The sequence below is a fragment of the Tachyglossus aculeatus genome, chromosome X1 (assembly GCF_015852505.1).
Source record: "Tachyglossus aculeatus isolate mTacAcu1 chromosome X1, mTacAcu1.pri, whole genome shotgun sequence".
NCBI lineage: Eukaryota > Metazoa > Chordata > Mammalia > Monotremata > Tachyglossidae > Tachyglossus > Tachyglossus aculeatus.
The window spans coordinates 126364350-126382356 of NC_052101.1; the positions used below are offsets into that span (position 1 = coordinate 126364350).

General features: G+C 43.7%; 1 protein-coding gene and 1 pseudogene across 1 annotated transcript in view; both read left to right on the forward strand.

Moving 5' to 3' along the window:
• Window positions 1-18007, forward strand: part of LOC119919706 (E3 SUMO-protein ligase PIAS3-like) — a 545060-nt gene that overhangs the window by 288532 nt on the left and 238521 nt on the right. The window lies entirely within an intron of this gene.
• LOC119920545 lies at window positions 5603-5703 on the forward strand (annotated as a pseudogene).

Genomic DNA, 18007 nt, shown 5'->3' on the forward strand with positions numbered 1-18007 from the left:
CCAGGCCCCGCCTACAGAGGCAGCTATTGGCTGAGAAGCTCCATCGGCAGGAGCTCAACCAATCCGGAGTGAGGAATGGGGCCACGAGGGAGGTCTGCACCCGAGCGAGGGTGGTGGGAGGGAAGGCTCTCTCCTCATAGGCCTGAGGGTGCTGGTTGTTGCTAGGCCTTCCGGGGGCTTAACCCCATCAGTTGCCACCAACTGCCATGTAACCCTCTGGAAGGAAGAAACTGCCTTCTTCTCAGGCCCCTCCCACAATATTAGGTCATTCACATGGTGACATTGGCCACTGGCCATAGTTCAGCCAATAATCCGAGTCCATGCCCTCGAAATCCTTGGATACCCCCGTCACCCCTTCACTCCCACCACCCCGCTCCAGTGAACTTGGGTACATACCCTTACACTATCTGGAATCAATCAATCAATCAATCAATCAATCATATTTATTGAGCACTTACTCTGTGCAGAGCACTGTACTAAGCGCTTGGGAAGCACAAGTTGGCAACATATAGAGACGGTCCCTACCCAACAGTGGGCTCACAGTCTAGAAGGGGGAGACAGAGAACAAAACAAAACGTATTAACAAAATAAAATAAATAGAATAGATATGTACAAGTAGAATAAATAAATAAATAGAGTAATAAATACGAACAAACATATATACATATATACAGGTGCTGCGGGGAAGGGAAGGAGGTAAGGCGGAGAGGGAGGAGGGGGAGAGGAAGGAGGGGGCTCAGTCTGGGAAGGCCTCCTGGAGGAGGTGAGCTCTCAATAGGGCCTTGAAGGGGGGAAGAGAGCTAGCTTGGCTAGGAAACACATTCTCCAAATTGACCCCATGCTAGCACAGGACCTCAAGCCCCACACTCTCACTGATGTCAGCCTCCTCCCTTGGAGGAGGCGATAGGGTAATAATAATAATAATATTGATGATGGCATTTGCTAAGCACTTACTATGTGCCAAGCACTGTTCTAAGCGCTGGGGTAGATACAAAGTAATCGATTGTCTCACGTGGGGCTCACAGTCTTAATCCCCATTTTACAGATGAGGCAACTGAGGCACAGAGAAGTGAAGTGACTTGCCCAAAGTCGCACAGCTGACAAGTAGTGGAGGTGGGATTAGAACCCACGACCTCTGACTCCCAAGCCCATGATCTTTCCACTGAGCCATGGAAAGAGTCAGATTCAGTAACAGTGGCCAAATCTCCAATGGAGAGTCTGGCCTTCCCAAAGCATGGGCACCAACAGGGTAAAAGGGACCAGAATAAGAATGAATTTCTTCCACATTTTGCCAACAAGTCAGATTCCAGATAATAACCTGGCACTGAGAACCAATTTACAGTTTGTGATGAAATAAGCCACTTGGCTTGAATATAATTTAGACTGTAGAACTACTCTGAATTTAATTTCCTTAATGATTTGCACTCCACATGTTGAACAATATCACTAAGAAAGAGATATCATCCTCTGAAATGATGATTAACTTGGAAATGGACAATTAGTTGCTTCAAACCTCGGAATCTGGAAATGATTCCACTCTGCTGTGTGTGATTGGAATTTTCTTGGAGGTAGGGCTGAAGTCTAGGTGCTATAGCCCAGCTGAGCAACTGAAAATGGAAGTAAATGTCATGAGGCAAAAGGACAGCTTTTCGAACCAATTCGACGGAGATATTTCATCTGGGCTACACACTTTGGGCACAGTAACGAGGACAGGCGAGGGGAATGAAAGAAATCAATCAATCCATCTGGTATTTATTGAGCACTTACTGTGTGCAGAGTACTGTACAAAGCATTTGAGAGAGTACAACACAATAGAGGTGATAGACATGGTGTCTGGCCTCAAGAAGCTTCAATCAAATGCTGCTCCTACTAACACTGTTATTATTAATACTTCTACTGCTACTGCTACCACTGTTATTTAACCTCTCTGGACCTTAGTTTTATCATTTGTAAATGGGGATAAATTGCCTGCTCTCCTTCCCTCTGAGGTTGTGAGAGTTTGAGCTTGCAGACTTCCCTCAAAATGACTGCCAGTAAATAAATCTCCTCAACGCTCCCCATCCCAAACACCACCATATCGTCACCAATCAGAAGAGCACAATACTATGGTCTAGCATAAACTCCCCACGGCGGGGAGTACATTAAAAATACCATTACTGGGTTGTCTTATCAACTAACATCATTCATTCCCTCTGTAATTATTGACTCACGGTCCAATTTCTACTTATATTAATTGCATCACTTATTGCTTTTGGGTTACCCATTCTAAAATTCTCTCTTGAAAGATCAATAGCACCTCTCTTCTGAGAAAAACTCTGAGGGCACCAAGCTGTGATAGCTTTGGTTGTACTTCTTGGCATTAATAATGAATGATTGTTTATTGAATAATTTAACATGTTAGATTCTAATTTTTACCTTCTCAACCTTGTTACAGAAAAAGCGTGGGGGGCACTTAGGGTGTAATTCGATTTGTGCCAAATCAAAGTATTTTCTTTGTGAGCACTTTACATAGAGTGAGAAGCCATTCAGTCGAGAATCTCCGTTAACTAAAATTAAAATAGGTCACGTGCTTAGGCAGGGGCTTGCAGAAGACAAGAAACGGAAACCTTATTTCTGCCTCTCTGCCCACCCAACTCAGAGAGCTCCAGAGGCCATTGTCAAAAACATTTTATGACGGGCAGACGTGTAGCACATTGCAAAATATAGGCATGGGTATCAGGACCCGCTGGTGGCTAAAGGGACCTCAGCAGAGTGTCGACTCCGTCTCATAGTGTCATGACCTGATTGCCTTGAAAATAATAACAACGATCACTGTGGTAATTGTTCTGCGATTCCTGTGTGCCAAGCACTGGAGTAGGTATAATACAAACCCATCAGACACAGTCTCCGTCTCACACAAGGCTCAGAGTCTAAGTGAGAGGGAGAAGAGGTATTTCATCCCCCTTTTACAGATGAGGAAACTGAGGTCCTGAGCAATGAAATAGTTGGCCCAAGGTCACATGACAGGCGGGCGACAGAGGCAGGATTAGAACCCCTGTCTCTTGACTCCTAGAACCTGGGATCCTCTCTCCAGTAGGCCAAGCCACTACAGTCTTCACTACCCACAAGATGCAGTTTTTTTCAGGATTCCTACTGGGCCCATCCACCTCGTGGTTCTTCAATCAGAAAATTTCCCCACTGAGAGCCGAGCCCCGGCAGGTAGAAACCGGGAGTAGAACCCAGGTCTCCTGATTCCCAGAGCTGGGCTTCTTCCAGCGATTCCAAAGTGTGTGTACATGAACACGTTCATTTACTTCATTATCTGTTTCATTTCAAACATTAAGTTCATTGGGATAATTGCATAAACATGGCTGATCTGCACATTCCCTCTTGCCCATAAATTCCTGGCAGGCAGGGAATGTGTCTACCAACTCTGTTGCATTGTGCTCTTCCAAGCGCTTAGGCCAGTGCTCTGCTCACAGCAGGTACTTCCTGAATAGTATTGATTGATTGATTTCTTATCTTAGACCAGCATGGGCCAGCCCAGGAGAGAGTACCAGAATCCTCCTTTCCCTTCCTGCTTGCCTCTTGCCAGTTGAGGTAGCTCACCAGCTACATGGCTACATGGGCCAGGCTGAGAGGTGCCACTCAGGCCCACATGGGTGCTGCCGTTACTGTTTGACACAGGACAGGTCACTAGCTCTCTCTGAGCCTCAGCCGCATAGTAAGCGCTTAATAAATGCCACTATCGTCATCATAATTCCAAGGACATTAATAATTCCCCTTTCTATGAGGAACACACTGCCTATCCAGCATACCGCTGCCACAGAACCACCAGCCTTGCATGGTGGAGAGAATGGACAGAGACCTCGCCCAGGGCCGCTTCCTGTGAGAAAGACGGAACAGTGCTGCCGGAGTGGTGGCAGGAATTTGGGTAGTCGAGCAGCTGAGGGGAACAGAGAATGGACCTGGCCATGGGAGGTCCTGGATTCTAATCCTGATTCTGCCACTTGCCTGCTGGGTGATCTTGGGTGAATCACTTCACTTCTCTGGGCCTCATTTCCCTCATCTGTAGAATGGGGATTTGAACCCTGTTCTCTCTCTCCCTCTTAGACTGTGACCTCGATGTGGGATAGTGACTAGGACCGACCTGATTATCTTGTATCTACCCTGGCACTTTGAACAGCGCTTGACACATAACAAGCATTTAACAAATGCCATAATTACAATACCTCGAGTATGGAAGATGGTGGCAATTTGAACTAATTTGCACTTTTTTTTGTTTCTAATTAATCTACATCTTTAACTTTCAGCATTCAGCAAACTGCAACAAAACCTGCTACATTCATAAAAAACCTGTGATCGATAGTGTAGGATTTTGTTCAGGTCCAGCCTGTGGCCACGGGGATTGCTTTTGTGATATTTTATGACTTCGGAATGCGCCAGTGATAACAAAGAGGCTTTCCGCTAAGCCTGGTTAGACCCTAAAGCTAATGTGAATCCCAGCTCAGGGCACTAGTTCTCCACCATTACTGGGGCTGGAGAGGGGAGAGACTGGATCCACGGAAAGTGCTGAGGAGACTGAAAGGATGTTGTCTGTAAATAGAGTCAGAGAAAGTGCAAGGGCAGGGCAGGAAGTAGTATTGATGTATTAAGATGAAATAACTGTTGCGTGTATAAGTGAATATATAAATGAATGAATCAGTCAGTGGTATTTATTGAGTTCTTACCGTGTGCAGAGCACAGAACTAGGCTCTTGGGAGAGTACAAGACAATGGAGGTGCTAGACATGATTCTTGCCCACAAGGAGCTTGCAGTCTAGAGTGAAAGAGAGACATTGAAATGAATTATGGAGAGGGGAAATGGCAGAATATAAGGATGTGTACATTAGTGCTGTGGAGCTAAGGGTGAAGTGAATATCAAGTGCTTAAAAGGTACAGATTCATGTGCATAGACATGATGATGATGATGATGATGGCATTTATTAAGCGCTTACTATGTGCAAAGCACTGTTCTAAATGCTGGGGAGGTAGACATGCCGAAGGGAGAGTGAGAAGGGATAAAACAATATATAAATACACAAAATATGTATTTTTTTGTCATTATGTGGTCTTAGTAATTCTTTCATCTTTCCTCATTGTCTATTTCCATCCCCTCTCCCTCTTTTTATTTTCATATTGTGAGACCTGTGTCTGATTGCCACTTGTGCCTTCTTTCCCAGCACCTAGCAGTGTTCTGCAACATTCAGAGCTTAATAAATACTATCACTACAATTAATAATAATAAATATGGTAAGAGTTAAGCACTTACTGTCAGGCACTAAACTAAGCTCTAGGGTGGGTACAAGCAAATCTGGTTCGAAACAGTCCCTAGTCCTCATAGGACTCACAGTCTTCATCCCCATTTTACAAATGAGGTAACTGAGGCACAGACAAGTGAAGTGATTTGTCCAAGGCCACATAGTAGACAAGTGGCAGAGCCGGGATTAGAACCCATGACCTTCTGACTCCTAGGCCCGTGTTCTATCCACCATGCCATGCTGCTCCACTACTACTACTACTACTACTACTACTACTACTACTACTACTACTACTACTACTACTACTACTACTACTACTACTACTTGCTTCGGCAGCACATGTACTAAAATTGGAATGATACAGAGAAGATTAGCCCGGCCCCTGCGCCAGGATGACGCAAATTCGTGAAGTGTTCCATACTTTTTTCAGTGCTTAGAACAGTGCTTTGCACATAGTAAACGCTTAACAAATGCCATCATTATTACTACTTAGGAAGCAGCTGGCTCCATCACTTGTCTGCTGTGTGACCTTGGGTAAGTCACTTCACTTCCCTGTGCCTCAGTTACCTCATCTGTGAGCACCATGTGGGGCAGGGATTGTGTCCAACCTGATTTGCTTATATCTACCCCAGTGGTTAGTACAGTGCCTAGCATGTAGTAAGCGCTGAACAAATACCACAATTATTATTATTATTGAGAAAGTGCTGAAAATTAAGCTTTGATTTGAATTAGCCTTCCTCATTCTGTCCCAGGTAGATTTTATCTAGGTGACCTGATAACATTGGCCCATCTTATATTCAACTCAAAACAACAGTGAATTTGCTTGCTAATATCCTAATATGCGTAATAGATAGCCTGGTAAAATTAGCTTGGCTTTATTAGTTTTTAGTATTAAATTTCACTAACAAATGCATTACAAATTAATTGGTATCTTTTGTCTGTGAACTAATTAAAAGACATAGATCATATGTGGAATATTTTTATTACAGTGGAGGAAACCATTTATGATCACCAACATCAATAATTCCAGAAAACACATGTTTCTTTTTGGGCCTAAAAAGGTAGGGTTTTCTCATCCCCCCTCCGCTTAAACCTGTGGAATCCAGAGCAAGGATGTAATTCACACAACTTACGGAGTGTACTGCTCCACATAACGAGTGGAGGGGCTGTAAAGCTGTGAGATCTGGCCCTCCCACACAAGACACCATCCGACTCCTAGACCAGTTTCACCAGCATCATCCTACAATGTCCTCCTCAGCATCGGAGGTCCTGGAATGCCATCAGGTCACCAGCATTGGAACGATGCTCGCAGCCATCCAACTTCCCTGGGAGACAGCCTGGCCTATGGAAAGGAACCTGGGATTGGGTATCAGGAGATCTGGCCAGCAAGTCAGTTTCAAGTCAATGACCTTTTCTTGCTTACCTACATCCTGAACATTATTTGGGGAGAAAGTTCCCCTAGAAATGGTACCCTCTCAGGGGCAACCCTTTCCTTGCCCAACACACAGAAGTGAAGTGACGTGTCTGAAGTCACACAGCAGACCAGTGGCCAAGCTGGGACTAGAACCTGGGTCCTTTGCCCAGCTTTGTATCGGTTTTGAGCGTGCAACAGGCAAAGACGAGAAGTGATTCCTCCTCTGGATTCTTTCATCCTTAGGGCCTGGAGCTGCTGGATCAATCCATCAATCAATCCATGGTATTTCTTGAGCACTTACTCTGTGCAGAGCACTGTACTAAGCTCTTGGGAGAGTACAACACAACAGTTGGTAGACACGTTTCCTGCCCACAGTGAGCTTACGGTCCGGAGGGTGATCCCAGGCGATCCAAGCCTGCTTCTTGCAGCAGCTGAAGGGTGTCAAGTGCAGAAGAGCAGCATCATCATCATCATCAATCATATTTATTGAGCGCTTACTATGCGCAGAGCACTGTACTAAGCGCTTGGGAAGTACAAATTGGCAACATATAGAGACAGTCCCTACCCAACAGTGGGCTCACAGTCTAAAAGGGGGAGACAGAGAACAAAACCAGACATACTAACAAAATAAAATAAATAGAATAGCTATGTACAAGTAAAATAAATAGGCAGCAGATATACGGAAAGCAAATAGATCCAGACCCGAACGCCAATTTCCAACCTGTAGACGAGGGACACTCATTTCCCTACAGGCCAAGAGGAATTCACAACCTTCCGAATTTTCTCATCAGTGGCAGAAGTTTACGGACTCATCTTGTCTAAAACAGAAAAGTCAACATAAAACTTCTCCCCTCTGACTTCTAGGCACTGGCCTAAGCAGTGGGGGTTTCAATTAAAATCCGCAGGAAAGGAAAGAGATATGTCAATAAAACCACAGACTTGTAAGTACTGCATAGTCGTTTGCAAACAAACTCAGCAAGCCATCATAGAAGAGGAGTGCATTACTGTAAATTTTGACCAAATGTGTGGTGCTGAAGGTGACCGTCGCAGCATGATCCCCTCGTTTCAGAGCCAGGAAGGCCGACTCGAGTTTTCCTTTCAGGGTGTTGATCTCGCCAGACGCATCGAACTGGTGAAATCGCCGACTGCAGAAACCCGTTGGGAGAAAGGAGCCCTTGAATAGAATTAATGATGGTTGCTTCAAATCTGAGGGTTGGATTGATTTTCCAGCAAGACCCAGATGTATATTCATCTTATGAAATGTAGACATCATCTTAATAGGGAGGTGAATGATGCAATTTGCTCTGTAAGGCAGATCTACTTTGCCCTATTCCGAGGGTTATCAATTAAGTGGCAGAAAGGGCGTATTCACTTTGTCCAAGTGGTACATGTCTTCAATGGAGGCATATGAATGAGGATAACCCAGGTCCACCTGGTTTGCCCCAAATTCCAAATGTATCACTGGCACTACAGGGCTGCATTTTGCTCAAGGCAATGCAGCCCGAGGCTTTTTATTGCTATCATATTAAAGCGAGGAACTGGGGAGGAGAAAATAGTATAGTTTCCCTAGTTAATTAATTGAGCTAAATGTACCTTAACTTTACTGCAGGTTAATAACTAGCATTAAATATATCGGCTTCTCATTATTCTTAAACTGTTCGTAAAATAAATCTTATTGACCACTGAGTGCATTACTAATGTTTGTGAGGCAGAAGATGAAAGTGGGTAGGGAAATCCCAGTTATTTGCAGTAAAAGGTTTTTCTCAGTTTCCTTTCATGCTTTTGTCTTTTCAGAAAAACATGTTTGTTTTAGGGAAAATGGGAAGAAAGAGCGAAGGCAAGTCACATATTGTGGTTTGTGATGTTTGGATGTTGCCAACACATGTGGTGGTGATGGTAAAACACTGCTTTGGAAATTCTACTCATCATTCATTCATTTAAAAGTGCTTACTGAACACTGACTGGGTGCTGAGCACTGTATTAGATGCCTTTTTTTTAATGGTATGTCCTCATATCAGACAGATAATTGCTCTCCCCCACTTCAAAGCCTTATTGAAGGCACATCTGCTCCTCTCTTCTTCTCCCACTCCCTTCTGTGCTGCTCTTCCTTGCTCCTTCACTCATCTTTCCTACCTACTCCACAGCACATATGTAAATATCTGTAATTTATTTATTTATCAATTTATTTATATTAATGTCTGTCTCCCCCTCTAGACTGTGAGCTCGTTGTGAGCAGGAATGTTTCAGTTTGCTGCTATACTGTACTTTCCCAAGTGCTTAGTACAGTGCTTTGCACACAGTAAGGGCTCAATAAATACGATTGAATGAATGAATGAATGAATAATAATAATAATTAATAGTAATAATTATGGTATTTGTTAAGCATTTACTACATGCCAAGCACTGTTCTAAGCACTGGGGTAGATACAGGGTAATCAGGTTGTTCCACGTGGGGCTTACACTGTAAATCCCCATTTTACAGATGAGGTAACTGAGGCACAGAGAAGTTAAGTGACTTATCCAAGGCCACACAACAGACAAGTGGTGGAGGCAGAATTAGAACCCACATCCTCTGACTCCCAATCTTGGGCTCTTTCCACTAAGCCACACTGCTTCTTGCTGGGGTAGATAGAAGTTAATCAGCTTGGACACAGCCCATGTTCCACATGGGACTCTCAGTCTTAATCCCTATTCTACGGATGAGGCAATTGAGGCACAGAGAAATGACAGGACTTGCCCAAAGTCATACAGCTGACGAGTGGCGGAGGCAGGATTATAACCCAGGTCCTTCAGATTCCCAGGTCCATGCTTTATTCACTAGGCGATGCTGCTTCTGCATGAACAAAACTGCATTGAGCACCAGCTCTGTGCAAACCTCTATTCCTACCATTTGACTGTGCAGATAGTTGTACTGAGTGTCTAGAGGAGTAGGATGGCCTAGTGAAAAGAGTACAGGGCTGTGAGTCAGGAAATCTGGGTCTTCATCCTGACTCCACTATTTGTCTGCTGTGTGACCTTAGACAAGTTGCTTCACTTCTCTGTGCCTCAGTTTTCCTGTGTAAAATGGGGATTCAATACTTGCTCTCCCTCCTACTTCAACTGTGAGCCCATGAGCTAGGGACTGTGTCCAATCTGATTATCTTGTATCTACCCCAGGACTTAGTAGAGTGCTTGGCACAGTCAGCACTTAGCAAATACTATTATTATTATTATTTTTATTATTATATTTATTATATCTGCACACAGTAAGCCCTCAAGAAATACGATTGATTGATTGATTGATTATTATTATTTAGTAGTAATATTATGTGCAAAGCACTACACTAGGAGGTTGTGAGACTATGTTCACCATTTGCTTTAAAGCATTCAATCATCTTCCCCTCTCCTTCCTCACCTTGTTACTCTCCTACTACAACCCAGCCCGCACACTTTGCTCCTCTTATGCTAACCTTCTCACTGTACCTTGATTTCATTTATCTCGTCATGGACCTCTTGTCCACATCTTCCCTCTGGCCTGGAATGCCCTCCCTCCTCATATCCAAGAGGCAATTACTTTCCCCCCGTTCAAAGCCTCATTGAGGGCACTTCTCCTCCAAGAGGCCTTCCCTAAGACTTCCTTTCCTCTTCTTCCACTTCCTTCTGCATCACCCTGACTTACTCCCTTTATTTATCTCCCTTCCAGCCCCATGGCACTGCTGTATGTAGCTGTAATTTATTTATTTATTTATTTATTTATTTATTTATTTATTTGTTTGTTTATTTATTCAATCATTTATTCATTCATTCATTCATTTAGTCATATTGTCTGTCTCCCCTTCTAGGCTGCTAGCTCACTGTGGGCAGGGAACGTATCTGTTTATTGTTGTATTGTACTCTCCCAAGCTCTTAGTACAGTGCTTTGCTCGCAGTATGTGCTCAATAAATATGACTGAATTGAACTGAATACAAGGAAAAGACAGTCTCTACCTGCAAGGAGTGAAGGAATAGGTGCGAGAGAAGGAATAGGTGCGAGAGCATGTTGTATAATAATGATGTAGTTGATGTGTATCTAGCTTTATTTTTATTTATTCTGGTGACTTGACACCTGTCCACATGTTTTGTTTTGTTGTCTGTCTCCCCCTTCTAGACTGTGAGCCTGTTGTTGGGTATGGACTGTCTCTATAGGTTGCCAACTTGTACTTCCCAAGCGCTTAGTACATTGCTCTGCACACAGTAAGCGCTCAATAAATACGATTGAATGAATAATAATAATAATAGTAATGATGGTATTTGTTAAGTGCTTACTATGTGCAAAGCACTGATCTAAGCATTGGGGGGATACCAGGTGATCAGGTTGTCCCACGTGGGCTCACAGTCTTAATCCCCATTTTACAGATGAGGAAACTGAGACACAGAGAAGTTAAGTCACACAGCTGACAATTGGCGGAGCCGGGATTTGAATCCATGCCCTCTGACTCCAAAGCCCGTGCTCTTTCCACTGAGCCACGCTGCTTCTCTAATCAGGATCAGGAAGGGAGTTACAATGGATGTACACAATGCATTGGAAGAGGAAGTGAAGGAGGAGGAGAAGGAATGGGGTAGGAAGAGGAGAATAAGGAAAAGGAAGGAGAGAAGGAGGAGGAGGAAAAAGAGGCTCATGAGGTGCATTTCCCCAGCTGCTAAACCATGCTCTCACCACTTTGGCCCAGAGCAGCATCCTTACCCCAACCTGTAATTTCTTTTAATATCTGTCTCTTCCACAAGGCCATAGACTCCTTGAGGGCAGGGGTGGTGTCTACTTTATTGTCCTCTCCCAAGCACTTTGTACAGTGCTCTGCACCTGCTCTATGACCTTGGGCAAGTTGCTTAACTTTTTTCTACCTCAGTTTCTCATCTGTAAAATGGGAGATTAAATACATCTTCTACCACCCCCTTAGACTGTGATCTCCTTGGTTACAGGGTCTGTTGGATCTGTTATAATAATAATAATAATAATAGCATTTATTAAGTGCTTACTATGTGCAAAGCACTGTTCTAAGCGCTGGGGAGGATACAAGGTGATCAGGTTGCCCCACAGGGGGCTCACAGTCTTCATCCCCATTTTACAGATGAGGTAACTGAGGCACAGAGAAGTTAAGTGACTTGCCCAAAGTCACACAGCTGACAGTTGGCGAAGCCGGGATTTGAACCCATGACCTCTGACTCCAAAGCCCGTGCTCTTTCCACTGAGCCACGCTGCTTCTCTATCTGTTATATCTGCCCCAGCGTTTAGCTCAGTGTTTGACACATAGTAAACAAGTAACAAATACTACAGGTATTATTGTTTGCATTTTACTCCTATGGGCTGGAATCCCCTTCAACGGAGGGACCATCTGCTAATTGAGATGTGGATCTAAGTCTTGCTTAATCTTTCTTGTCTTAATCTATCTCCCCCTTGCTTTCTTACGGTCTAAAACTTACAAATAAATGAATGAAAGTTGATGATTCCCAGGCTTGTGAAGGGGAGGAAAATAGAAACATTTTCCACACTAGTTTGATCAGGGCTTGGTTTACTTCTCTGATGCTTGATCAGAGGCTTCTTAAAATGGCACCAACTGATCTTTGCCCAGCATATAAAGGTAGTCTATTTGGAAAGCCTTTAGAACTGAGACTTGACTGAGAAGAATGAAGACTATGAAATGCTAGAGAGGTGGGAGCCACTGGAGGCTGACATATAATGGTCAGGTGTTTCAGTTGAACAGGAACAAGTCTCTTGATCAAAGCTGTGTGGTATCTAATCATTTCACACCCTGCAGAACAGTAGCAGAAGGACTTGTCTTGCCTTCCCCCATTACATTTCCCCCTCCCACTGTATGATAATTATTGAATATGTTTTGTTTTGTTGTCTGTCTCCCCCTTCTAGACTGTGAGCCCGTAGTTGGATAGGGATCATCTCTATATGTTGCCGACTTGTACTTCCCAAGCGCTTAGTATAGCACACAGTAAGCGCTCAATAAATACGATTGGTTGAATGAACGAATGAATAAATACCATTGATTGATTGATCGATCCTGGCGTTGCAGGTGGAGAGATGGGACAGAAAATCAAAACCAGCCCACCAAAGCTGGAAGCACTGCCTGGTGACATGGAATAAATTATCCTCTGGCCCATATTGCAGCAAGTGTAATAACTCATCTCCCCATCGCCGGAGAAATAGCATGGCCTAGTGAGGGAAGAGCAAGTACATGGGTGTCAGAAGAGATGGGTTCTATTCTGGCTCTGCCACTTGCCTGCTGGGTGACCTTGGGCAAGTCACTTCACTTCTCTGGGGCTCAAGTTCTTCATCTGTAAAATGGGAATCCGGTACTTGTTCACCCTTCCCCTTAGGCAATGAGCCCCCAGTGGGGCAGAAACTGTACCGGATCACCTTATAGTGTATCTACCCTGGTGCTTGGCACATAGTAAGCACTTAGCAAATACCCCAATTGTTAATATAATGACCACAGCATGAACCTCTCTTTTGGGAAGGCATGAAGAGAGGATTGAGGAGTTTGGGGATCCTTCAGAGAGACCAGGAGACGGAAAGTGGAAAACACTAGTGTCTCTTCTGTAGTAACAGATGAGTCCAAAGCAGAACTCCTCATATTCCCACCCACCCCATGACTTTCCATCACTGTAGACAGCACCATCGTCCCCCTGTCTCACAAGCCCTTAGCCTTGACATTATCTTCTACTCATTTCTGTCATTCAACCCACATATTCAATCTTGCATCAGATGCTGTTGTTTCCACCTTCACAACATTGCTGAAATCTCCCCTTCCCTTTCCATCCAAACTGCTGTGCACGCAGTAAGCACTCAATAAATACGATTGATTGATTGATTGCTATCATGTTGATTCAAGCATTCATCCTAGTCTACCTTGACTACTGCATCAGCCTCCTCGCTGACCTTCCTGCTTCCTGGCTCTCCCCACTCCAGGCCATATGTCACTCTGCTGCCCTGATCATTTTCCTAATAAAAGTATAGTCCATGTTTCCCCTCTCCTCAAGAACCTCCAGTGGTTGCCCAACCAGCTCCACATCAAACAGCCATTCCTTACCATCAGCTTTGAAGCACTCAACCACCTTGCCCCACTCCTACCTTACCTCACTGCCCTACTATAATCCAGCCCACATACCTCACTCCTCTAATGCTAAACTACTCACTGTAGCTTAATCTCATCTATTTTATAACATTTTTATAGCATTTTTATTAAGCGCTTACTATGTGCAAAGCACCGTTCTAAGCACTGGGGAGGCTACAAGGTGATCAGATTGTCCCATGGGGGGCTCACAATCTTAATCCTCATTTTACAGATGAGGTAACTGAGGCACAGAGAAGTTAAGTGACTTGCCCAAGGTCACACAGGTGACAGTTGGCAGAGCCGGGATTCGAACCCATGAACTCTGACTCCAAAGTCCGGGCTCTTTCCACTGAGAGAAAAGGCTGCTTCCCCCTATCTTACCATGGACCTCTTGCCCACATCCTATCTCTGGCCTGGAAATCTCTCCCTCTTCACCTCAACAGATGTTTACTTTCCCCACATTCAAAATTTTAATTTTTGAATTTTTAAAATTTTTAATTTTTAATTTTTTAAATAATTTTTAATAATTTTTAATTTTAAAATCACATCTCCTCCAAGAAGCCTTCCCTGACTAAGCCTTCATTTCCTGTTCTCTCATTTCCTTCTGCATTGCTCTTGCACTAGGATTTGCAACTTTTACTCACCTGCTTCCTCAGCTCCAAAGCATTTCTCTGCATATCCATAATTCAATTTATTCATGTATATCAATGTCTGTCTCTCCCGCTAGACTGTAAGCTCATTGTAGGCAGGGAACATGTCTACCAACTTTGTTATATCGTATTCTCCCAAGCAGTTAGTACAGTGCTCAGCACAGAGTAAGCACTCAACAAGCACCATGATTGATTGGTTAACAGATTGATGAAAGGTCATTGTGGACAGGGACAGGTCTAACAACTCTCTAGAATCGCACTCTCCCAAGTGCCTAGTTCAGTGCTCTGCACACAGTAAGTGCTCAATAGATGTCACTGATTGATTTATTGACTGACTGATGAAATGTTCTTTAAGTAGAGAATTATCTGCTACTCCAGCCACTAAGGATTCTGCTCAGTTTTATCCACCCAGAAGGCTTAAAATTCATCCCAGTGAAACTGGCAATAATGAAAGTCAGTGGCCGGTACATGGTCATGAAGACAGAATTAGTCCCTGGGTTAATATCAGCAGGCAGAAAGGGAAAAGCTGCAATTTTACTTCCCATGAATTTTTACTTTTTATGTGACAATTTCATTGTAATATTCAGTTGCAAGAATATCTGTGGTGAGGTGGTGCTAAACTGCAAGTATTTTTAATTTAAAATCCATTAGCATTCCACATAATTAATTAGAATTTTACACTCCAGTGGCTTTGGGTTCCCTACAGAAAAGTGAGCACACAAAATACAATTTGATTTAATTTTTGGTCGAGGCTTAATCTACCTGAAACGTTTTTATGTCTCTGGGGAAATTTTAACTACTTCAAATTTTTTAAATTTTTCCCAGTAAAAACCGATTTCTTGTAGTTGCTTTTCTTATCATTCTAAGACAATAAGCAAGAAGGCAGTGAGGCCTAATGGAAAGAGCATGGGCTTGACAGTCTGGAGACACAACTTCTAATCTCAGCTGTGCCACTGACTATAAACATCTCATGGGCAGGGAGAATGTATTTTACTCTTGTGTTCTGTACGGAGCCTTGTGCTCGGTACAAGATATACCATTGCTTGATCGGCTTACTTTGTGATAACGGTTAAGTCACTCAACCTCGCTGTGGCTCAGTTTCCTCATCTGTCAGATGGGGAAAAGACCCCTGCTCTTAGACTGTGAGCCTCTTGTTTTATCGTGTGTACCCTGTACCCTTTTATCTACCGTTTGTTTAAGATTTTGTCCACTCCATTTCTAAGTAGGAGTTGTAGTAGGACTTCTTGGGGTGGAGGAGTCAGGGGAGGGGGCATGACTCCCAAATAGAAGTAATTAGACAGCTGTTGGGGAGTTTATTTTGTTAGTATGTTTGGTTTTGTTCTCTGTCTCCCCCTTTTAGACTGTGAGCCCACTGTTGGGTAGGGACTGTCTCTATATGTTGCCAATTTGTACTTCCCAAGCGCTTAGTACAGTGCTCTGCACATAGTAAGCGCTCAATAAATACGATTGATGGTGATGATGATGATGATTCCCTGAACTCTTGTTTTGGGTAGCCATAGAGGGAAGAGCATTATGGGAAAAGTAGAGCAATTAATGGGTGAACTGTGAACTCTGGGACCAAGGACCACCACCCAGCACCTCTAAACAATCAATCAATCAATCAATTCATTCAATCATGTTTATTGAGCGCTTACTGTGTGCAAAGTGCTTATTACTGAACACTTACTATGTGCACAGCACGGAACTAAACACTTGGGAGAGCACAATACAAAGGAATTAGCCAATGTGGCTAATCCAGTTAGTTTGGGTATCTGTTCATTCATTCATCCAATCATATTTATTCATTAATTCATTCAATCGTATTTATTGAGTGCTTACTGTGTGCAGAACACTGTATTAAGCGTTTGGGAAGTACAATTTGGTAACATATAGAGACAGTCCCTACCCAATAGTGGGCTCACAAGGGGGAGACAGACAACAAAGCAACACATATTAACAAAATAAAATAAATATAATAGTAAACGTACAAGTAAAATAGAGTAATAAATCTGTACAGACATATATACAGGTGCCGTGGGGAGGGGAAGGAGGTAGGGCGGGGGGGATGGGGATGGGGAGGAGGGGGAGAGGGAGGAGGGGGCTCAGTCTGGGAAGGCCTCCTGGAGGAGGTGAGCTCTCAGTAGGGCTTTGAAGGGAGGAAGAGAGCTAGCTTGGCGGATGTGCGGAGGGAGGGCATTCCAGGCCAGGTGAAGTAGAAGGGGGCAAGGTGATGGAGAGCCTTGAAGCCGAGAGTGAGGAGTTTTTGCCTGATTTGTAGGTTGATTGGTAGCCACTGGAGATTTTTGAGGAGGGGCATAACACGCCCAGAGCGTTTCTGCACAGAGATGATCCGGACAGCAGAGTGAAGTATAGATTGAAGTGGGGAGAGACAGGAGGATGGGAGATCAGAGAGGATGCTGATGCAGTAATCCAGTCGGGATAGGATGAGAGATGTTCAATGTTTACCATGGGTCTAGCTCTGTGCTAAATGCTGGGAAAGATACAAGATCATCAGATTAGACACCGATGCATGGGCAAAGAGATAGCAGCACAGGACACACAAAACAATCACATGCAAAACACTGAAAGCATGAACGTCTAAGGGCATGCATGTGCTTGCGCGCGCGTGCGCACACACACACACACACACACACACACATATTCATACACACATCCACACACATGCCCAGAGCCTACTTCAACCAATTAGCGCAGGGCAGATGGACTACTTCTGAACAAGATCTTAATGAATCTTTTATAAGCATCTTCAATTTGAGTGTTGACCATACATATTCTGCAAGATGAACAGTATTACAAGTTCTCTCTTAGGACATAAATGTCTAGCAAAAGCCTCTGTTCTAAAATATCCACAAAATAAATAAATAAATGCTAAGGGAATTAGTGCATTCATTAAATTAGAATGCAAGTAAGCCCACTGACTCTCTAGTACCCTTTCCCCATCTCCATTTCTTCCTTATGGATGCAAGGAATGTGTGCAGTCCAATCTAGTTCAAGATGCACTTGGCCGTTATGATTATTCTGCCAGACTATTCTTCCAAAAAACATAGGAAGGGAGGGAACAGTTGTCCAGCACTTTGAGTGATGGGAGTTACCGAATAGGTGCATTGAAGTGGAGCAAGAGAGCACCTGAAATTGTGCTTGTCTTTTCTCAGGGGCAGAAAACCAGGAGACAATTGGGAAAAACCATGACAAGCCCCAGACTGCCTTTACTTGCTCCTAGTGATGAGTGGATTGGTGGTCGCACCACGGGGTTCTAAACTGTAAGCTCATTGTGGGCAGGGAATGGATCTGTTATACTGTCATATTGTACTCTCTCAAGTGCTTAGTGCAGTGCTCTGCACACAGTAAGCGCTCAACAGATACAATTGACTGACTGGCTAGAAACTCCACCAATCAAGAGTATTTATTGAGTGTTTACTGTGTGCTGAGCACTATACTAAGCACTTGGGAGAGTAATAATAATAATAATAATAATGGTATTTGTTAAGTGCTTACTATGTGCAAAGCACTGTTCTAAGCACTGGGGGGATACAAGGTGATCAGGCGGCTCACAGTTTTAATC